The following is a 23876-nucleotide window of genomic DNA, read 5'->3' as shown; positions in this document are numbered from 1 at the left end:
AAAATATATTCTTTTATCACTCTGAGGCTAATTTCAAGCTTTATTTATTTTTTTCTTTTACCCCCCCCCCCCATATACATTGTCTCATTTACTTTAAGTTTTTTTCCTGTGATGTTCTTATTGGGAAATACTTTTGTACACTTGGTTTAATTTCTCTAAAGAATGAATTTCCCACCTCCTACCATGTTGGAAGAGGACTCAATGCAGAGCGGGGACATGGAGAGCTAACTGCTTCTACTCACCCTTTCTTATGAGCTTCCTATTTTCATTAATAGGTTTCTGTGGTATCAAATTAGCTCTTCTGGCTGCTTTTTGTACAAGGTCTGAGATTTCAGTTCTTTTATACTCACTCTGGTTGTTTTCCAAATCTACAACTTTAATCTCTGATCTCAATTGTCCCACATTGTAATTCCCATCTGGATATTTCATTCTGAAAGGCACTTCAAGCTGAAAACTATGTCTGAATGAAGTCATCAACTCTCCATAGATACTAACCTTACCCCTCTTCTGTTCTTAGTTTCCCTAAATGGCATTATCTTTGAGATGATCCTCTTGGTTCATATTTGATCTAATCAACCAAGTCTCAGTTCATTTTATCTCTGTAGGATGTCTTGGAATTCTCTTCCATTTTGTCCTGGTCACTACATATACCACCAACTTTACTTCTTCTCTAAACTAATGTAATATAGCCTCTTAATGGATTCCCCATGTCTCCACACTCAAGGCCATTCCATGCATTGTCATCTGATTAATTGCCCTAAAGCACAACTGTGATTGTGTCACTCTCTTGCTCAAAATTTCAAGACTCCTTCTTTGCTAGATTAAAGTCAAATTCTTAAGCTTGGAATTGACTGTCTTCTATATTCCTGTTCCAATCTAGCTTTCCAATATAATTTCTCAGTGTTTCATTTCACATTTTCTGTATATCCCAGTAAAAAAATTAATGTTCTCATATTCATCTGTGCCTTTGCACATGATAAAATCTCTGCCTGGAATGCTTTCTCTAATACTTCCCAACCCTGCATATTTAAACCATACCTGTACAATAAGATGAATCACAAATTCTGCCTCTTCTATCAAGTACTCTCTTGCCCTATTTAATGTACCTGCCATACATTTCTTGTTAGACATATTGCTTTTGAGGGTCAGTTGTGTAATTGATTTACTTCTTATTCCCAAATGACTAATATAACATCTTGCTAATTGTGAGCCTTTAATATTTGTTGAGTATGAAAATATAGACTATCTGCATAATATGTGGTATACTTACTTAAAAGTTACCATGGAATTTTTTACTATCTGTTAAATTTTAAATTGTATAGGCCTTCTTGCCCCAGTAAGAAACTTGAGAGCAGGGTCTCTGGCATTTATATTCTTTGTTTCCCTCTACAGTATCTTGCACAAGGCCTTGCATATGTATCACTCTTTTGTGGTGAAATAGAAGTATACATACAGCATATAAGTAATTGTCCTTTTCTAATCCCTTTGAAAATGTCAAATTAAGGAATTGGGGAGGGGGAGATTTACATAGGAGAGACATTTTTTTCTCTCTCTCCTCAAGATAGAATCAGCTGCTACCCCTTAAAATAGTCTAATTATTTTACTGGAAGCCTCGTTATAAAACTACTTGCAGTTGCACTAGAAATAGAATTCTGGTGTCACTTAATGAGATTTTTCAAGTTCACATTACTTATTCTGCAGACTTCATTTGAGTAGATTATTTAATATTTTATTTGTTTTATTATTCACATTTTGGGGGTAAAATATTTCTGTTCACATTCGAAGTTGTTTGAATTGTATGCCAGAGTTTGAGTGCAGAGAACTTTCTCCTGGTCCTGTTATTTCCAAGTGTGCAGCTGCCTAATCTGTCTGTAATTCATATCCCTGGAGCAGATTTTCTGCTGCTACCCAAGAATTAAAACGTTGTCTTACCTTAGAATGCAAGTTAACATTTCATTACCTTTTAAATAACAATTTCTTTTTCTTCTGTGTTTCTCTTCTTTTTATCTGTGAAGTGAGCTCCTGTCACTGGCTGCACCCAAAGCAACTATACTCTACTGCAAACTTCCATGATTAAATTGTTCTACATATTTTGAAATATTAGTTTAAATGTATCCTGGCATTTTTTTTTCAATTTAAATTTCTAATTTATTATTGTATGAATATACTGATTTAATATTCTGGCAGCTGACTTATTATGTGCATCTATGATTACTTTTTTTTTTAACATCTTTATTGGAGTATAATTGCTTTACAGTGGTGTCTTAGTTTCTGCTTTATAACAAAGTGAAGCAGTTATACATATACATATGTTCCCATATCTCTTCCCTCTTGCGTCTCCCTCCCTCCCACCCTCCCTATCCCACCCCTCTAGGTGGTCACAAACCACCTAGCTGATCTCCCTGTGCTATGCGGCTGCTTCCCACTAGCTATCTACCTTACGTTTGGTAGTGTATATATGTCCATGCCTCTCTCTCGCTTTGTCACAGTTTACCCTTCCCCCTCCCCATATCCTCAAGTCCATGCTCTAGTAGGTCTGTGTCTTTATCCTGGCATTTTGAGGGATACTTTTCTGTTTGTCACTGCTATTTTACATGATAAAGGAGGATAGAATTAACATTTTTCAATTCATAGGGTATAATTCTGGCAACCTTTCCCCATTCTATTCTCCCTCCTCTTCCCTTGTTCCCCACTATCAGACCACCAAAAGCACTTTAATTACAGGAATTCTTCTCTATCCCTTTCTAAATAAATCATTTATTTATTGCATTCTATGTTATGTTTAATACCATGCTGAGGTTTGTGGGAGATACAGACATGTTTAAGTTACAGAACGGGGCTTCCCTGGTGGCACAGTGGTTAAGAATTCTCCTGCCAATGCAGGGAACACCAGTTTGAGCCCTGCTCCAGGAAGATCCCACATGCCGCGGAGCAACTAAACGTGTACGCCACAACTACTGAGCCTGCACTCTACAGCCCAAGAGCCAAAACTACTGAGCCCACGCGCCACAACTACTGAAGCCCGCGCACCTACAGCCCATGCTGTTCAACAAGAGAAACCACCTCAATGAGAAGCCCGCACACTGCAACGAGGAGTAGCCCCTGCTTGCCACAACTAGAGAAAGCCCAGCAACGAACACCCAACACAGCCAAAAAAAAAAAAAAGAAGCTATGGAACGTTCTTTGCAGACATAATACACATAAAGCAATTAGAAAATAATTAAATACTAAACAGTGATAATAACCATGAATGTAGGAAGTTAGAGAAGAAAGAAGTGAGCTTGGCAGGGGTAGTAGGTGAAAACTAATAGAAAAGGTGGAGTTTGAGTTGGATCTGCGTACTCAGCGATAGGTAAAAGCGTGGTTGTGTCTGAGATTTGGAGGTTGTGAAGCAACAGTGAGGAAAGTAGCCTAAGGGGCAGGCAATACATTTACTAAGTGGAGTGTGGGGTTATGTGGGTTAGACCAAGCTTGTTAAAGATTACAACAGGATTCACTTAAGCATTCAAGCTTTTGATAGGGAAGTGGTATGACAAAAGTGATGTTTAAGGAAACTGACCTCATATAAGACTCATAGGGGCTTATGGCATAAAATGAAAGAAGAGGAACTCAAAATGTGACAAAGTAGACAGCTAATTGTAAAGATTAAAATAAAGATAACTGTGAACAGAAGGATTTAGAGACTATTTAGAATTATAAACTAGAAGAGACCAAGTATGAAAGGAAAACGGGAGGTTGGAGTCCAAGAGACAAAAGGAGCTTCAATGTTATGTTACATTCTTGTAACAAACCCCAACATTTTTGAATTTCAGTGCACTTTGTTCAAGTGCAATTATCCTGCTGGGGCCACTAGGTGGTGATCTTTGTTAGTTGGTAACTCGTGATTCCTTAATGATATGAGCTCAACAGTTACAAGAAAACCAATATTTTTGTTTCGAACAATTCCCGATGTACAACATTGAAACCTATGGATATACATCTATAAATGATTTTCCTTCTCCTTTATTCTTTTATGTCTGTGCTCTCAGGTAATGAGATAGGAAGGAAATAAATATTTAGGTCTCAGTCCTCATACCTGTTTGGCTTTAACACTATTCCTGGCATTTCCCACTCCTGGTCACTGCTGTATGGGAGAGTGAAACAGGAAAAAGCATCCTTTATCTAACTGACCTTTATTGGTATCATCTCCTAGGGTTTTCCTACTGTAAAGCCAATGTGGCCACGGTGTGGTGAATGGGGACAAGGGTATAGACGGCTTGGTTGGTGGATGGTTCCTATGCCATCACCTTGTTTTACTGATTCCCAGCCCTCATTATGTCACCTTAACCCTAGAGTCTCATCTTTGCCCCTAGAGGGACCCCCACCATGATGGAGTTTATAAGCTAGGCCACAAGGTACTTACTCCAAGTTGAAGAAAGTCTGCTACCTGGCAGATGGAAAGGGAGACAACTTGTCAAGGGGCCTGGCACATAGCAGGCACTACCAATGCTTGTTAAATGAGTGATGGAATGATGAATGAATGAATAAGCATCAGTAATGCAGTGGAGGGAAGAGATGGTCTTGGTCCCAGAATGCTGAATGAATGTTTCCACGAAATCCTTTTATGTGCGTGTTGTACTCTTTAGTACTGTTGGTGCAGCTGTGTATCGATTACCTGTTCCTTTGTACCCCATGGATGTACAGCTCAACAACCATGGCTAACATTGATCTGTGGGGAAATGCTTTCTGAGCTCCAAACATTTAACTTACTAATGAACTTTTGCTAACCTGTGACTTTATTCGAAGTTATTATTAAATTAAATAATAGCACAGTTCATAAAAGTCACTTTTGAAGTGCTTAGTCACAGCAACATGTAATTAACAGTAAAGGCTTAAAGTGCAAACAGGGGTCTTATCTATCTAAACACTTTTTTAATGCCAAGCTTCCTGATGATCTTTAATAAACCCTAGCAATTGTAACAACAATTACAACTTCAGCGGCTTCAGTAAGTCTGAAGCCTCCTCCTAAATTTATTTCCAGCATTTCCCAGTAGAGAAGAAATTCTGGGCACCTTGCTATAGCCATACATCTGTTACCTGTTCTGAAAATTAGGTTGTCAATTTTCTCTTTAGTAGAAGAAAGGAAGGTTATTTCCTTTCCTCCCAATAGCTAAATTTAAATGAATTTTTTATTTTACTGATTTATTCTTGACTGCTTTTTCCTTTCCATTTGACCTTTTGGGCCAATCAGGGCTTTTAGCCAAGAATCAAAGGAATCTGAGTCCTGGCTTAGGCAAATCCCAGACTCATTTCGTTTACCTTATTTCCCTGCTTTATCTCTGTCTGGCAGAGGTAATCATCACATAATATTAATCATTTGGAACTCTGACCCCTGAAATAAGTGAGTCTGTAGCACAAAGTTTCTTGGTAGCAAGTCAATACATTTATGCTATACTACATTTTAAAATAGTAATTTACTTTTATTTATTTATAAAATTCCTATAATATAAAATTCACCATTTTAAACTGTACAATTCAGTGACTTACAGTACATTCGCAATAATGTGCAACTATCACCACTATCTAATTCCAAAACATTTTTGTCACCCCCAAAAGAAACCCCATACCCATTAAGCAGGCTCCCCATTCCTCCTTCTCTCCAGCCCCTGACAACTACTAATCTGCTTTTTCTCTCTATGGATTTGCCTCTTCTGGACATTTCATATAAATGGAATCAAGCAATATGTGCCTTTTTTGTGTCTGGCTTCTTTCACTTAATATTTTCAAAGTTCATCCACGTTGTAACAGGTATCAGTACTTCATTCCCTTTTATGGCTGAATAGTATTCCATTGTATGTATAAAACACATTTTGCTTATCCATTCATCCATTGATGGGCTTTTGGATTGTTTCCACTTTTTGGCTATTATGAACAATGCTGTTATTAACATTCATGTCCAAATTTTTGTTTGAACAGCTGTTTTCAGTTCTTTTGAGTATTTACCTAGGAGTGGAATTGCTGGATCCTTTGGTAATTCTAGTTTTAACTTTTAGAAACCTCCTTTTATTTTATACATGCTAATATTGGTTATTCTTCAGAAAGTTATTAGATAGGATTTATTATGCACCAACAAATATTATTTTCACATGATGTCTTGGACTGGAATATTTATCCAATAGCTTTTGTCTCCATATACAATAGGAAGGTTTGAAAAACAGAGTAACTTAGATAATTAAGGAAACATGAAATAGTATATTTCTTCAATGAAAATCACTGAGGTATCCCTCTCCCCATCCTATGCTTTCATTCAACAGATATTCACTGTGTTCCAACTGTGCATCAAGAATGATTTTGAGAACTAAGGATACAGGCAAAAAGACAAAAAGATTTTTGTCCTAATGGAACTACATGTAGGAAGGAGAGGGAATTTTAGAGATGCATAAGAGCTATGAAGAAAATGATGAAGGAATTGGTATGGGGTCTCTATCATAGACTATAAAATCAGTACTTCTCAAATTTTAGTGTGCACGAGAATCACCTGGGGATGATATTAAACTACAGATTTGAATTCAGTAGGTCTTGGGTAGAGCATGAAATTCTGACTTCCCAACAAATTCCCAGGTGATGACCATGCTGCTTCAGGTGGGCAGAAAAGACCTTACAGTTTACTAAATGACTTTTAAGTGGCAACATGTATGTGGAATGTGCATCAGGAGCCAGCCGAGTTAAAATCTAGGAGAAGAAATTTCCAGGAAGAGAAAACAGCCTTTGCAAAGGCTCCATGGGGAGAGTAGGCTTGGTGTATCTGAGGGAAAGTGATGCAGAGCAGCAATCCCATCTCTTTCCCTAACATTTAGGGGTTATACACAGAACAAGCTACAATTCCTTGACCCTCTGTTACTCCGGTGACAACCTATTCCCCACCAGCAAATGAACAAATTCATTCCTAGACCCAACTATGCCTTCATATCAGCTTCTTTTATCTTGTCCAATATATTTTTGCAAAAAATCCTCTTCTCTCATACCATTTATTATAGCTCTAATTTCTTTTTAACCTTTATTTTATTTGTATCTTGCCATTTTCACTTAACATTGTGAGCGTTTTCAATGTAATTATTCTGAAACATGATTTTTTATGGATATATTGAAGTAAATTTAGAAGTTCCTGGATTTGTATAGCTTCCATTGTTTTAATTCTTTTCGGGGGAACTGTTATAAATAATATTATTGAATGAATATTATTGTGTATAAATCTAATGGTGCATCTCCAATTAGTTTCCTAGAATGCATTTTTAGACATTTATTTATTTATAATAACTAGACTTTTGATAAACAAAGGTTAATTACTCTCTAGAAAAAAAGTTCTAATTTACATTTATACCATTAATGAATAGTCCTTATTTCACCCGCTTTCTCTCATATTAACTGGTAGTATAATCATTTATTTTTTAACTTTTATTGAGATACAATTTACATACTATAAAATTCATTCTCTTAAAGTGTTCAATTCAGTGGGTTTTAAAGTATATTCATAAGTTTGTGCACGTAATTAAGATTTTAAAAAATTCATTGTATTTAAACTCTTGTTATTTACAATTTTTTTGGCTGTTGTTGGTTTTTCTTAGGTTTTCTATATAGCTATTTGTATCATTTACAGATAATAATCATGTATCCTTTTAGTAGTCTTAACTCATTTCTCTTTCCTGACCCACTGTAGTGGGTGGATTTGTGTTTTTCTCAATTATTGCTAAGACTATTTTGCTGTATAATACAGGAGTTTGGAAGCATATATTTTGAAGTCAAACTGATATGAATTTAATATTCAACTTACTAAATATGTAGCATGGGACAAATTACTTGTGATTATTGAGTTTCAGTTTCTCCATTTGGTAACAATAAAGAGCATTAATAAATAGGTGTATTGAAACTGTTGAAGGAGATAGTAGATACAAAGTGCTTAGCAAATTTTCAACGTATGGTGATATTGATATTTTTTGTGTGTGAATTTCTAAAGATTGATTCTGCCCAGGAAATAAAAATATGTGAGATGATACACAATAGAAGACTTGTGCTACTATTAAATTATGTTCATATAAACATAGTTGCTGTTGAACAGTTTCTTCTAGACATCCTTGAGCCAGATTAGATCTACTTCTCCTACACTATTATTTTATTTTATTATGCTGCCTACCCGTAACCAGGATCCTATTTATGCCCGCTCAGAAATATAGCTGTTTATATCATTAAAAACCTGCAGAGAATCTGCATTCTCCCTGGATAACTCACAGAGGTGCCTCACAGTCCTTATCACCATAAATTCTTAATCCCTAAATTAGATACCTCCTACTGTACTTTTGGACTTTTCTCTTTGGTATTGTAATCTTTCATAATATGCAACTATTAAATTTGTTTTTGTTAGAGAAGGACTGTTAGACTATACTAATCATGTCTAAATCCTTTAACTATACCTCATTTATTACTTTCAAAATAATGGGATAGACCTGAACAATTGTGTATAGGTGCAGGACTTATCTGGGGGGTAAAAGAGGCACCAGAATGCCTTGAAATTAATTTCTCCATTAGGAAATGATGCCAGCAGGCAGCCAAGTGATCAAAAGAAACTGTTGTAACTTTTTAAAAATGCAGACACAGTCAGTTGGTTATCTTTAATGTATAATTGAGCACAAACATTTTAGTGAAGAGCTTAATAACTCTGAATAATGCATATTATTTTGGAATTTGCAAATATTTTACAGTTCTGAATGTATTTGAAATGGAGGAAATACATAATTGAACAGAAAGTTTTAGTGTTCTTTACATGTTGAGGAATGTTTTTTCTTTGTTAGACTGACCATCAGCAGTGGTATGAAACAATGATTCAGAGGCAGAGATGTCTATTCTTGTCCCAAGTCAAGGCATTCACTGAAAAAATTGCTTCAGGCCATAACTTTGGCATGCCATGGGTTAAATAAAGGCCAACTCCAAGTAAAAAATAAAGATCAGTTGATCTTTTGGTGTTAAATGGACAAAATAGTTATCATTTTAGATTTTTTTAGTGCTCTTATAATTCAAGGATTTTGGATTTCTTTTTCCCTCAACTGAGAATTTTCAGGCCAGTGAGGTCCATAATGTATACGAGTGACTTGAGGCATTTTGAAGGGGAAGAGAATAAAATTTACCATATTTTAAAAATGTTCTTACCTATACTGGCTCTTGCCTGATGTTTAATAACTCAGTGATGTAGCTAGCCCATGGGGGCTGACAGTGGTTTTCATATTTAAATTAGGCAAGAGTCATTTGGAACACTGTTATCTGGAGAACTAGGTTCTAACCCCATCTTTGGCACACTGTTTATTTTTGTAAAAGATATCTAAATACAGACTTGTAATTACTTTGCTAACTTATTTATCTTTGTTGGGGAGGTGGTTAAATGTTGTGGTTTATCAGTCAATGGGAGCTCAAGAGCATGTCCCTTTGTATTTTAATCTTGACCTCATCACATTCGTTAGACAAGGATAAAGGTGATACCTGCTCAACAGGGTGTTGAAAGGATTGCCTATGATGGTTTATATGATGTGACCATCACATAGTAAGAGCTCATTAAATGTCCACTTGTATTAGGGTTATTATTATCCGTGCTTTGTGTCTTCTGCAAAGAAAATATTATAAGCACCAAAAATCAAATAGAGGGCTATCCAATTATCTGGTCAATTCTGACACATACTAACAGCTGTATAATAAATGCTAGTGGGTGCTGTGTGATGAAGTGTCATACGGGTGGTGTAGACACTGGGCACATTCTGCTCCGTGGCTGGAGACTTTCTTGGATTACCTGTGTAATTCAGGTAATTCTCCAAAAGCAATCTCCCTTAGCCAGAGAGATTAGGTGAGAGGTAGGTAGACAACTTCTTAATAATTCCCAGGACAAATCAGACTTAATAGATTTTTACCATAATTCATTTATTTGTGGGTCCACGAGAGTGAGTAAAGTCTCTGCATATCTTTGCTGGAGACAATGACAAAGCACAGACTGTTCCAAAGTGGCTTATGCTTCAGATCAAATGAGAAGGGTCCCATCTTTTCCCCTTCTTTGGATTAAAAGAGGTTGGTTATTATTATATTTGTTTGCCTAGGCTGAAAGGAAAAGTAAAGTAAGTAATGTGGAATAAAATTCTCTTCTCTCCTTTTAAGAAAAGCCCCTGCTATCAGAATGCAAAATAAGTGATTTTTCCTATTAAAAACTGACTCTTTAGTGCAGAAAAAGTCTCCCTGTGACTAGTGATAAGTGATTGTGAAAATAAAGGCTTACTGCAGATCACACCAGACCAGCCAGAGAGCCTGGGAGCTGAAGAATCAGTAAATCCAATGGGAATCAGCCTGAAATTATGTCTATTTTTGTAACATGTGTTCTTATTTGTTCATTCATAGAATAGGAGATTCTATTATTTTCAGAGTTGTAAGGGGTCTTACAGGCGGTACACACAGAAGATGTTCAGTAAATATTTGCTGAATAAATGCATGAATGTATTCTAATGTCCCTCTCATTGTTGAAATCCTTTCCATATTTTATATACTACAGAAAGTCACTTAGCCTGTGCTTGAACATTCCAACGGACTAAAAGCTTACAAAATTCTGAGGCAGACTTTTCCATTGGTGGATCGCTCTAATTATTAGATCTTTCTCTTTTTTTTTTTTAATGTGGACCATTTTTAAAGTCTGTATTGAATTTGTTACAATATTGCTTCTGTTTTGTGTTTTGGTTTTTTCGAGGCATGTGGGATCTTAGCTCCCCAACCAGGGATCAAACCTGCACCCCCTGCATTGGAAGGCGAAGTCCCAACCATTGGACTACCAGAGAAGTCCCTTTCACTTTTTTTTGAGCCAGATTGTATCACCCTGTAATTTCTACCTTTAGGTTTTATTTTGGTTTTATGGAGGAACATTAAAGTAAATCTACTTCCCCTCTCACGTGAAAGCTCATCACATGTTTCAAGACAGCTATCATGTCCCCATAATTCTTTTCTTCTCCAAGCTAAACTATCATTGTCCAGATCATAGCATTTCCAATCCTTAACCACGCTTATTCTTCTTTTCCTGTTTTGGGTTGGTTTTTGTTTCGGTCAATGCTTCTGATATATTTATTTATTTTATCATTTACCTTGTAATGAGTACATTTTGAATGAACAACTGTGCTATCTATTTTATGTACATTATTTTATTTAATCCTTATAACAACTATATAAAATAGGGTTTTCCCAGAGAAAACACTGTATTAAGGCCACCCAGCTAAGAGGTATTATTTGGATTCATACTGCCTCTAAATAACCACCAAACCATCTGTGAGTAACTTATCCTTTCTGTACCTCAGTTTTCTCACCAGTGAAATGGGAATTATAATGATTCCTACCTCCTAGGGCTATCATATAGATTAAATGCGTTAATAATGTAAAGCATTTAGGAAAGCAGCTGGCCAATAAGAAGCATTATAAGTGTTTGTGAAACAAGCAAAACTAGCTTATGCTTTCATGGACCTTGCAGATGTAGTTAAGTATCTTAAGACAGAGATATCATCCTGGATTATCAGGGTGAGCCCAATGTAATCACCACAGTACTTATAAGAGGGAGGCAGAAGTCAGAGTCAGGGAGAAGGACAGGCGACCACAGAAGCAGAGATTGGAGTGCCCCACTTTAAGGATGGAAGAAGGAGGCACAAGCTAAGGAATACGGGCAACCTCTAGAATCTGAATAAAGGAAGGAAATGGATTCTCCTCTAGAGCCTCCAGAAGGAACCAGCACTGCGGACACCTTGACTTTAGCCCAGGGAAACTGATTTCAGTGTCTGTCCTATAAGAGAAAAAAATTAAAATTGTGTTTTTTAAGCCACCAAAGTTTTGGTAATTATTTTACAGCATCCATAGGAACTAGTACAGTGAGTAATCAAAACTGTCTGAAACCTGGCATCGAAAGAACTCAAGTATAAAGAACCCGAGTTACTTTCTATGATCAGTATCATAGGCACTGTGTTCTACTCAACGTCTAAGAAAATACATTTTACATACAGAACGTTCCCCATTGCATGTAATGTTCCTAAAAGCCTTGAGATAGAGGTTTAATTAACAAAAAGCCACACTAACAATATTAGACCTGCCCTTCTTTGTCCCGTTTTCTTGGATATCACCAAAACTCATGGCAGTGTGAGCTTCTCTTCTCATGCCTTTGTCTTCATTCTCTGGCAAATGTCTTACCTCCCGCCTTACTTTTGGTGTCTCCTTTGGATATTTGGGAGTGATATGCTCCAAATTCTCTTCCTAACTGGTGTCTTTCTTTTAGCCCCTCAAATGCCTGTGGTCATTCTTTGCACCCTTTGGTCTTAGCTGAGGGAGACTCTGGTGTTTCTTAAAGCTGTTGCATTTCTCGGATGCCACTATTGTGAAGCTTCAATTGTTTCAGTGCTTCAACTGAAGCAACCCGGCCTTCACCCGGATCTTCGTGTGACACTGATTTGCATGCCTTGGGAGCCTACCTCTTCTTATCTTCCTGAAATTTGTCTGGGAATGTGCAGAAACCCTCCATCTCCTTTGGAACTCTCTCTTCTTTCTAAACCATGTAGGCTGTTGTCAGATATAAAGAGGAGAATTGCTGCTTTTAGAAAAACAAACCTCTCACCTCCCCCTTCTGCAAATTATCATAGGCTTACGTACACCTATTAATTCACCCCAAGTTTTCACCTTTGTTGTTTGTTTAGTTTTGTTTATGTTTTAGAGGCCACAAAAACACTGGACAGATTGAGACTTTGGTCAGCTGAAATGTCCAAATCTATTTTATATGAATTTATGATGAACCTGGATATTTCCCACTTCACATACTTTTATAGTTTTGAACCCAAATGAAATATTGTGTATTTTGCACCTAAGTGAGATTGACCCATTATTCTAAGCTATAATGCTATTAATAATAATAGTAGTTTATTGAGTATCTATTATGTATCAAGTACTATTCGGAGTACTGTTAGTGGTTTAAATTGTTAATAGTGATTACTAAATTATACTGTTATAATAAATAATTATTAAGATAATAAGAATTTTATTTTTAAATGTTGTTTGTCTTTCAGTGAGTGTTATTTCTCCGACTTATCTTTTTCCTTATATTTGAGTAGCATCCATTCTGTGTATTTCTCTAAGTCTTGTTAAATGTGTTAAAAGTAACAGGTGAATGAAGGTCCTGTGTCCACCATTACAAATATTACTCAAGATCAGTTTCCCATCTTCTGTCCATTTGTCTCCAAGAGCCCTAAAATATAGACATCCAAGGCCTGAGAGCTATTTTCTATGTATCAATAAGTGATTTTTTTGGAAAATATTAGATTTATGTTGAGTTATTAGTCAGCTCTCATTGGGAGTGACAGTTTTAACATCTTTGAACCTAACTCATAATTGAACTCATATAGATTGATTTTATTAGTAAATGCATTACAAGAAACTTTGTGAAATGTTTTGCTGAAATTAAGAATTGCTGATGTCTTCCTGACAATCACCTTAGGAAGATATATCACTAATTTCATTTTATAGAAGGGTATATTAGTTTAGTAGGGCTGTCATAACAAATTACCAAAAACTTGGTCACTTAAAACAATAGAAATTTATTCTCTCACAGTTCTGGAGACTAGAAGTCCAAAATCAAGGTGTCAGCAGGAGTGTTTCCTTCCTGGGAGTCAAGAGGGAGATTTCCATGCTTCTTTCCTGGCACAATTCCAGTCTCTGCCTCCATCATCACATGATGTTCTTCCGGGTGTGTCTGTCTTCTCCGTGTCTCTTCTCTTCTTCCTTGCAGGTCACCAGACATGTAGACTAAGGGCTGTAATTAACTTGCAACTTAATTACATCTGCAAAGACAATGTTTCAAAATAAGGTCATATTTACAGGTACCAGAGGTGAGGACTTCAACATATTTTTGAGGGGGACACAATTTATCCCACAACAAATAAGAAAAAAGAGAAATCACTAAAGTAACCAGGGTACACATATAGAACATGAACCCAGAACTTTTGTTTTCATACAATACTCTTTTGATTTTATGCAATACTATCTCCTACCGAATTCCACTTTATTTTTCACGACTTCCTAGACTATATGTTTAATAATCTGCTTTGAATTTCACGGGGGCTAAAAATCAAGCTCACTAGTTCTTGGTATCCAAATGTATCATTTCCCATTTTTTAATAAGTTATTCTTATCATTAACTTAGGTTCCTCACATACTTTCCTTGTTCTAAGCTTACATAGTTGTTCTGGGCCTGGCCAGTTTAATTTATTTAGGTTGGTTTGTTGATCCCTTATTATCTTTCCTCCTATACTGGGCTTCAGTTTCATTTTAATAATGGCTCTGTATATTCGAGTTTAAAGCATAGTTCAGAGTTGAGTAGTTCTGCTCTTCTATATGTATATCCATTGTTTCTGGACTGTAAGTTTTCACAAAAATTGTTGATGTCTTCCTAGATCCACCTTCCCTTTACAATTCTTCTGCTCTCTTCCAGGAAAGGGTTGGTAGTTCAAAAGGGGACACAAATTGTCAACCGCACAACTATATTTAATAAGTTAACCACCCAACGAATTAAATTATTCACATCCTATTACGTGCCAGGGGCTGTGTGAGATGGGTGTTCTAAAAACATTAAAAAAATGACATAAGAAATCTTGCCCTTGAAGAACTTGCATTCTAGTTTGAGAATCACAACAAAGTAGGCAATTGCAATAATATCCGGTAACTGCTACGAAAATCGTTGAGCAAAGATGTCCCTGTATACAAGAGGAGAGCCTTATCCAGCTTTGAAATAATTGTTGGTACCACATTTTGTAATTAGGTACATTTTCTGAAATATTGTTCCCTTATTGTTCCAGATTATTATCTGCTTTTTGAAGGCATATGCTTTTTTAAAATATATCTTGCTGTGCTGAGGACTGGAGCTATCACACTGAGCATCCAATGTTTATTTTTACCTTACAGTAATATGCAACATACTAATCAAATAAGAACAGTATTATTAGAGTTGAACAACATTAACCTCTTTTTTTTTTTTTTTGCAGATTCATATTAATGATATAGTTCTCTAGAGAAAAATCAGAAAAGCAAAGGTTGGTATGATATCTTATGAATGCTTAAACCAGACTTTATCTAAGAGGGGTTATTTAAAGATATGTTAGAGCATTAATTCTAAATTCCCTGGGCTACGTTTGTTTAATCCAGCCACTTCACATTATTACAATGTCTTGTGTGGCGAGAGATTTTATAGAGACTAGAAAGAAAAAATGTTTTTCCAGATACACATTCAGTTCCTCTAGCAGCTTCCTCGTTTTACTTTCATAGCTTTTTAAGAGGTGACTTCTAGGACAGCACTGCTCTTCAGTCTGTGATAGCTCAAGTCAGAAACATACTGAGGGAAATGCGGCATCTATTGTGGTCTGTTTTTCTATGTGACAGTTGTTCCTATTTTGTGTTTGTTTCTCCTTTAATGAGGATACAACTTTCATCCAGGGAGATGTATGGGTCACTTGTTAGTGCACTTAAATGCACTAAGGCACTCCAGCAGCTGGAAATTGTGACTTGTAGTTGAATTATTTTTGCACAGCGAATGGTTTTCCTTTTGACATATTTTAATATACTTGCACACTGAGAGCAAGAGTGGGTGAACAGAAAACAGGCTGTTTTATTAACCCAGCAGTCACCTTTGAGGTTTGTACATGTCCACTTTTTTTCTTGCCTTTGTACATAATCCCAAGAGACTGGTACCTGGCTTTGCTCAGAATAACAAAGTCAGGCACAAATCTCCAAACACAATTGTTAGCTGAATGCCAACTGTTTCTTCTCATCTTTTTTTTTTTTTAACTTGAACATTAAGAATTGTATTATGGGTGAACCGTAACCATTAAAGAATGAATTTGTTTTTCTATTTCAGATGCTTCCCCTATCATTTACTAGATTATTTTACAATATGTAATCTCAGGTGATAAAAGAAAATAATTTCTTGCATGTTTTTTGGAGAGCTTCTTTTTTTCAAATCATTAATAGTGAGAAGAAAAGTAGAAAAATATGTTACAAGCTTTAATTAGATTCCAATTTCAACTGAAAGGACAATTAGGAGAAAAGGAGAGGAGACTTCAACTCAGCCAGGAAGCCAGGACCCAGCACACACAATTCCACATGCAATTTTCATACAAACCAATGTTTCAGAGACTTTTCCCAGTAAGACCAGAAATTTCTTCAAGTCAGTTACCATCCTTTCCCAAGGTACATATCTGTATACATAATAGCCACAATTTCTAAGTAAATATAGTGGGTAATCACCTACTTTTTAATTCATACATTTTAAATGTACTCAAAAGTTGAAGACAAAGTAAGGATATAAATCCAGAACTTCCTCTCAATACCCAGCAAGTGGTTCATTTAACAGCATGTAAATATTAGGGCAACAAAACCTCCAAAGTGCATAATTTTCTCTTTCCTATCATCATCATTATAATCAACATCATCATTAAGATAATAATACGGCATTTTATACTATACAGAGAAGTTTCATATCATCTCATTTGACTATCTAAACCAATCAGTGAGGTGTGCCATATGAGTAGGAAGATTATTAAGAATGATAAGCTTTCTAAAGTCATTCTAAGACTTTAAAACACAAGTAAGTGCTAGGGTGTAAAGAAAGGATGCCATCTTTCAGTTGGAATTTTGGATCTCTCGCTGACTCTATGATAATGGGTCTTTTAAAGCATTGCTTTGTTGAGTTGTTCAATGTGAGAGATAATAATTATGCGAAAAAGTGGTTATGAACTTCATTGAAGATTACTTTTTTGTAGAGGGTCTGAGTGTGCAAACGTATTTTATTTTTTATTGGAGTATAATTGCTTTACAATGGTGTGTTAGTTTCTGCTTTATAACAAAGTGAGTCAGCTATACATATCCATATATCCCCATACCCCCTCCCTCTTGCGTCTCCCTCCCACCCTCCCTATCCCACCCTTCTGGGTGGTCACAAAGCACTGAGCTGATCTCCCTGTGCTATGCGGCTGCTTCCCACTAGCTATCTATTTTACATTTGGTAGTGTATATATGTCCATGCCACTCTCTCAATTCGTCCCAGCTTACCCTTCCCCCTCCCTGTGTCCTCAAGTCCATTCTCTATGTCTGCGTCTTTATTCCTGTCCTGTCCCTAGGTTCTTCAGAACCAATTTTTTTTTTTTTTTTAGATTCCATATATATGTGTTAGCATACGGTATTTGTTTTTCTCTTTCTGACTTAACTTCACTCTGTATGACAGACTCTAGGTCCATCCACCTCACTACAAATAACTCAATTTCGAGCAAATGTATTTTAGAGGGGATTTTTGCACTGGAGTAGGAGGTTAGAGTACCTAACTTTGAAGTCCACTGCAGTGAGTATATGACTGTAAGGCTATTGGCTTTTTTAAGGGAACACACTGAGTGAATGACAGAGGCAAGATAGGAAACCATTTCTTCTGACTCCCAGTAAACTTCTAGAGTTCAGTTTAATTTAATACTTTGAGCAGCTACTTTCGACCAAGTTCTTGAGCTATAATTATAGGGTACAAATACGAAAAAGAGAGACGTTGCTATGTAGGTTTTATAATGTAGAAGGTAAATAAATAAATATCAATACAATGAAAGAAAGACTAAATACCATAGGTATGGTGTCTAGTAATTGTACATAGGTTTAGTGAAGTCATGGAAGGCTTTATTATTATGGAGACATTTGAGTTGGGCCTAAAACTATTGTTATATCCATTCTCAGGGAATAGCTATATCAATCACATTTGCTTGTTTTTATATTAAACCTATTCTTAAAAGTAAGACTATTTCATTAACCCCTAGTAAACTTTTGACCATGAATGCTTATTTGTTGTAAATTAAGCTCTTAAAATCATTGCTTCTTAAGGTAATGGAGATGTTTTGTTTATAATTATCTCTGACTATGTTACATTTTTCTTTTCAGTTCTTGTAACTTTCTTTATTAAGATATGTTTGATCAGGCATGCTTTTAATAGAAAAATCACGTAAGATTCTGAGTCCTGTAATCTTTGTCTTTTCAGGGTCATCTTCATCATTATCCTCACATCCTCGCTTTCAGAAAAATAAATTTTTAGCACTTTTTAAGAAGTGCCATGGAAAGCCATTATGCTAATACTTTACAACATTATTCTTAATTTTTCAATAATCCAGTAGAGTAGCTGAAAGCCCTATTTTCCAGATAATATACTGAGGCTCAGAGATTTTAAGAAATTAGCTCAAAATTGCACAATGAAAAAAATGTTATTGTTCTATGACCATTACAGTGTTGGCAGTTATTATTTGTCCATCTGGTTGGGGTTTACCCACTTTCTCACTAGCTTTATTAGTGAAGACTCAGATGATGTTCAGTAAGAACAGCCCAGTTGGAAGTTGATTAAGTCAAAAAGAGAATTCGTTGACCCCTATTACTAGGAAGGATATCAGGGGTGACTGGAGCCAGGACTTTGAATACCGTTAGGAAACTTCAAATATGGTTAAGAAGTGTCTATTTCTCATCTGTGCTTTTCTCTGCATATTGTCTTTGTTCTCAGACCAGGTCCTCCTTGTAGCACACTGTGTGGGCTTCATTCCCTTTAGGCCTGCATCCTCACAACATGTCACCTAGGAAAATGGGGGCTTATGTTACTTGGCTCTAGTGTGAAAAATTCCAGATAAAAATTTGCTGGGATCACATTTGGGATCCCAGCCTTTTTTTTTTTTTCAATTTTATTTATTTTATTTTTGTCTGGGTCTTCGTTGCTGCGCGCAAGCTTTCTGTAGCTGCGGTGAGCGGGGGCCACTCTTCCTTGTGGTGCGGGGGCTTCTCACTGCAGTGGATTCTCTTGTTGCGGAGCACGGGCTCTAGGTGCATGGGCTTCAGTAGTTGTGGCTTGCGGGTTCTAGAGCACAGGTTCAGTAGTTGTGGAGCACGAGCTTAGTTGCTCCGCGGCATGTGATCCCTTAGGCTGGTCATTAAGGTGATGGTGATGCTATGATCAGTTTTCGTTAGTCAGGTATTCACTTTTGTGGCTGTAGGGAGAGATGGAAGGGATAGTATATTATTAGAATGAGGAGGGGGTGCTTTACAAACATGGCTCCAGAAATTACTATGAGCCAGGCAGTCATCCCAGTTTGTGGCTATTAACACAGGCCATACCTGTTCTCGTTGCATTAGTTAATTCTATACTGGTTAACAGCCTAACATTATATTTGTTAAATCACTTATGCAGGGTAGAGGGGCTTTGTCTAATTTTTTCCATTAGCTGAAGTCTGTCAAATTTGTTTGGAACGTTTGAAGCCGGTTTGACCTAAGAACCAGGCTTCCTGTTAGCTCCCCTTGCTAAGTCTGTGGCTAATGGGGTTCACGGTCTACCTCCAGCAAGGGTAGCATCAGTGGTCAATGCCAGCGGACCTTGGGGCTCAGTCACAGAGCCTGGGGCCTGCTGGAATATTTGTCATCATTTCTTATATGCTGTGGTGACTCAACACCATCATAAATGGAAAACGGAGCAAAAATCCCTCTTTTTATGTTTCTTCTTCTCTCTGACTCTCCACTGCATATACAAAAATGGTTTTGTCCCATAACAGGGAATTAGAACCCTCATGTTTGTCATCTTGTCTCCCTTTGTCCTCTTACTGTAATTTTTTTTTTTTTTTTTGGTGGAAATGTATACTTCTCATTGCTTGATCTGCCAAGAACTTCCTACATCTTCATTTTTCCACTGTTGGCATTTGCCTTTACTTTTCTCTGGAGTCATAGGACAGGAGGCATGCAGGGAAAGGATTTGGCATACAAAAAAAGGAAAAATCCACAAGAGGTGTATATCAAGGATACTAACTCTGATGCAGAGGTAAAACTTAGAGAACAAGAGAAAAGAGTTAGAAACCAGAAATCCAGTTACAGAATCAGTTGCTAAATCTTCCATGCTTAGATAGCATTGTCTAGTTGTCCTTTGGATGTTCTAAATTTGTTAAATAACCTGTAGGATTTGTTCATTTCCTCCAGACATAGATTTCATTTACATCTATGCTGAGCAAACTTTTGAAGTTATCTATTCCAAAAACCTTTTAAAACCCTTCTTTTTTTTTTCTAATAAGACTCAGACTTAAAAAAGAAATTATGTCAAGTGGCCTGTATATTACACCTAACATACTTTAAAAACCCCTCTGCCTCTAGTGTTGATGAAAGGGACAGAAATTACAGAAGCTGTGGAGCTGAAAACATAAAGTGAGAGCTATACACTGTCTATAAAAAGATTTTTTGATCAGAGTGAGGACATGTTTTCCACAAACATGTATTTCCTTTTTTTATAAAAATGAGGAATGCATGGTTGAACCTGAGCAAATGCAGCTACTACTAACTGATGATGAGTAATGGGTGAACTAAGATGGTAGCTGTGGCTTAAGCTGAGTTCATCCAAGTTACGATCAACTTCATAAGCAAGAGTCTCAAGAAGACAACTAATCCCCATGGTGTTGTCTGAATAAAGCTTATTATACACCTGAGACTAGTAGCATCTAAAACCCTATGAAATATCTTTATAGCTCAAAAGCTTACTGATGGAGGAAAATGGCTCACTGAAGTCAAAGGGGACAAGGGTGGGAGTGACCTGTTTCTTTGGAAACCTCAAGTATAAGATAGTCTGGCACTATGATTCTTATTAATCAATACCTGCTTTTCAGGGCCTGTCTTGATTTTAGGTAATGAAGCAGAGAGAATTATACAACCTTCTGGGTAATATATTGTGGCATACATAGAAGTTATAATATTAATCTTCTTCTTCACTATGATTGGCTTATAATTTTAACCTAATTTCCTTTTACTTATCTTGAAACATAGAAAATTGGTCACCTTTAACTTTATAATCTCCCGCCATAAATGTGAATACTGTTGTTCTTTTTCAACTTTTCCTTGTATGTCTCTTTCTGAGGCTTTTAATAGATTATTATGACTTCAAATTACTATGATTTCAAATTTCAAGGAATCTTCAAATTTCTCATAGCTACTTGAAAATGTATCATATGTTTCATTAGAATTTTAAAATAATGTGTGCTCAACCTATAACTTTGTTTTGCTAATTTTTAGTGGCAACACAGCTATCATCATTTTTTAAGTATGTAAACCCAGATATACAGATGCTAATTATTTCAGTAGCTTCCACTAGATAAATCATGATGTCTAGATGTGGTAACTAATCCTGAGGGTGAAATATCAAACGTGAATAACTGAGAAAAGCAGGACTAGTATACATTTCCATTCTAAGTTACATTTTTGATATTAATATATAACTATATTAAGGAAAGGTCTTATCTCGGTGTTTTGTTAATCGTTTTAGCTCACTAGATTCAGCAGTTCCCAAACCCTCCTTGCTTTCCTTTTAACTTTCTAGACTTTAGATTCAAGGCACTGTCTTTCTACAACTTTTCTGAGACTTGTCCAGTTTGATTACACGCTGTATAAGCAGCAGTTTTGGCAGAGAAACTTTTGGTGGCCTTATTAGAGAGAAAATTAACTTTCCGTTTTCTGCCTCTTGGTTGGCTCTGAGTTGCAATAGTTTCCCTCTTCCAATAAAACCCCTGTTCCTATTGCTGTTCTTCTTCCTTAGGGCTCCTGCTTTCCTTTGCATGCTGCATCTTCTTATCCCTCCCTCAGTGTTCCACCATGTTCCAGGCACTTGTTATCACCATGTGCTCTTTTATTTTCTACACAGTTTCTCAGAGTATCTGAAAATACCTAACTTATCATGTTGGAGGGTTTTGCTCTTATATGTTTACTGGTTAGCCGTTTGGCTCAACTCCTGAAAATGTATGCTACATGGGAGAATACACCTTATCTGTTGTATAGAGTGAGATAGAGCGAGCTCTGGGGACTAGAACAGAGTAGGTGCTTACAAAATACTTGTTTAATAAATCTTTTTCCTTAAAAGTGTTTTTGAGATTCTTTGCTTCTGATTTTTCACGTTATCCTCAGGCAGATTTATCCACTACCATGGGTTCAATAAAGTAAATGCTGCTTACCTAAAAATATTTGTCTTCAATTTGCAGCCCTCCTCTTAGCTACACATCCAAATATCCAACTGCTTCTATCTAGATGCCTCTTCAAACTTAATATGGCCTAAACTGGATTAGTAGTGTCTCCCAATGAATTCACACACACACAAAACAACAAACAAAGACCCTGCTCCTTCTTCAGAGTTTCATATTTCATAACTGGAATATTTACCCATGCCCTTGCACAAGCCTTAAAACAGAAATCATCCTACCATCCTCTCTCTCTTTCATCCCTGTTATTGCAAATTCCTGTTTGAGCCCCCCTCATAAATAGTTTTCAAATCTCTCCACTCCTCTACTGCTGCAGCCACAACCCTAGTCAAGGTCATCATCATTTCTCATTCTCTAAAAGAAAATTTTGAGCTATAGTCTCAAATAGGACCTTATATCCTGTTTCTCCATATTAACAATTGTGAATGGGTTATTAAACTTTGAAAACAGATGAACATGGTAGGATTAATATCTTATAAAAATTATATTTCTTAAGATTAAATTACATACAAAGGGATATAGGCAAGCAAGGCTTAGAATTTTCCTTAAGAATCACCTTTGAATCTGCTCTAACACATGAACAAATGTTCTGTTGACTCACAGTTTCCGGACATTATTGAATGGCCAGATTATTTTTGTCCAAAAAATTCTCAAAGCACTTATTACTTGTGTCTAATTATACTCATAGAAATGTATCTGTAACATCCTCGAGCATTTTCTAATTCTGAGATATCAATTAATGCTTGTTAATAATTTACAACATATTCATTATTGTTCCCTGCCCCCAGACCCAAGCTTTTTTCTGGAGTCAATGCTATTTTAAAAGTAAAAATTCCTTTGCTGGTTCTTGTGAACAAAAACATTCCTCCTCTTTCTCCAACCCATTATTTGGATAGTCAGTCAGGTCTGCTATGGAGGCAAATAGTTTAAATATTTTTAAAACTTTAATTCTTGAATTGTGAAAGCTACATGTATGTTAAACTTATTTAAAATGGTTACTTTCTGATTCTACCTTCATCTTCTTTTCTTCCATTACAGTTGGAGCATATTGCAATTGCCTTCTTTCTTCACTGTTATTAACTTTTCCCCTTTTATCAGAAAAAGGATCTTGCTTTCTTTGATTCTCTTATTGATATTTTAAAAGAACTTTTTTCCTCTCTTGCTGTCTCTCTCAGGCAAGTCCCATCTCAGTTGTCCTTTGTCATTCATTGTCAGTCTTTGTGTCCCTCCTCTTATCCCAGCTTAGTTTTTTCCTTTTTCTTTTTTCGGGGGAGGGGTGGAAGTAGCGGGCACTGGTGTTGGGAGTCTCACATCAGTTTCAGGCCTAAAGCAAAATGCGTTCATTTCAAATGGAAATTGCAGTTTATACCAAAAAGGCAAGGTTTCTTTACTTCAATAAATTGGAGCCTTATGTAACACATACTCATCTAAAGAAATTTGAGAATAGAACTTCTAAATAACTAATAACTGGAAAATTCTGATCTTGAGCTTTAGTTGCTGAAGATAAGGAAAGACATCTGCTTCAGTACCCCCATCTGGCTTTTACATATCTATTTCAGACTCAGTATGCTCTTGCTCTTTCTTTTATCTAAGCCCATCTGCTTGTATGGTGTGTTCCCACCCTAACATATTTTCAGACCCTTGCCATAGGGCAAAAGTGCCAAGCAATTATTCGTTGAGATAGATAGTCCACATAATACTGTAAGTGACATCTGTTCTGTAGGAAATCCCTCCCTTGTGGCAGCAATGTCATATTGGCTGCTCATAGGAATATCGGAATTGACATACAGG

General features: G+C 36.4%; 1 protein-coding gene across 2 annotated transcripts in view; it reads left to right on the top strand.

Moving 5' to 3' along the window:
* The window catches only part of TFEC (transcription factor EC), a 675276-nt gene that overhangs the window by 505429 nt on the left and 145971 nt on the right, over positions 1-23876 (top strand). For both annotated transcript variants that reach the window (XM_082845898.1, XM_082845896.1), the window contains exon 5: positions 15063-15110. The gene's annotated coding sequence lies outside the window, so the exon portion shown is untranslated. The remainder of the gene's footprint in view (positions 1-15062; positions 15111-23876) is intronic.

Source organism: Leucopleurus acutus (assembly GCF_964270905.1).
Source record: "Leucopleurus acutus genome assembly, chromosome: 9".
Lineage (NCBI taxonomy): Eukaryota > Metazoa > Chordata > Mammalia > Artiodactyla > Delphinidae > Leucopleurus > Leucopleurus acutus.
This window is presented reverse-complemented; position numbering and strand designations above follow the sequence as displayed.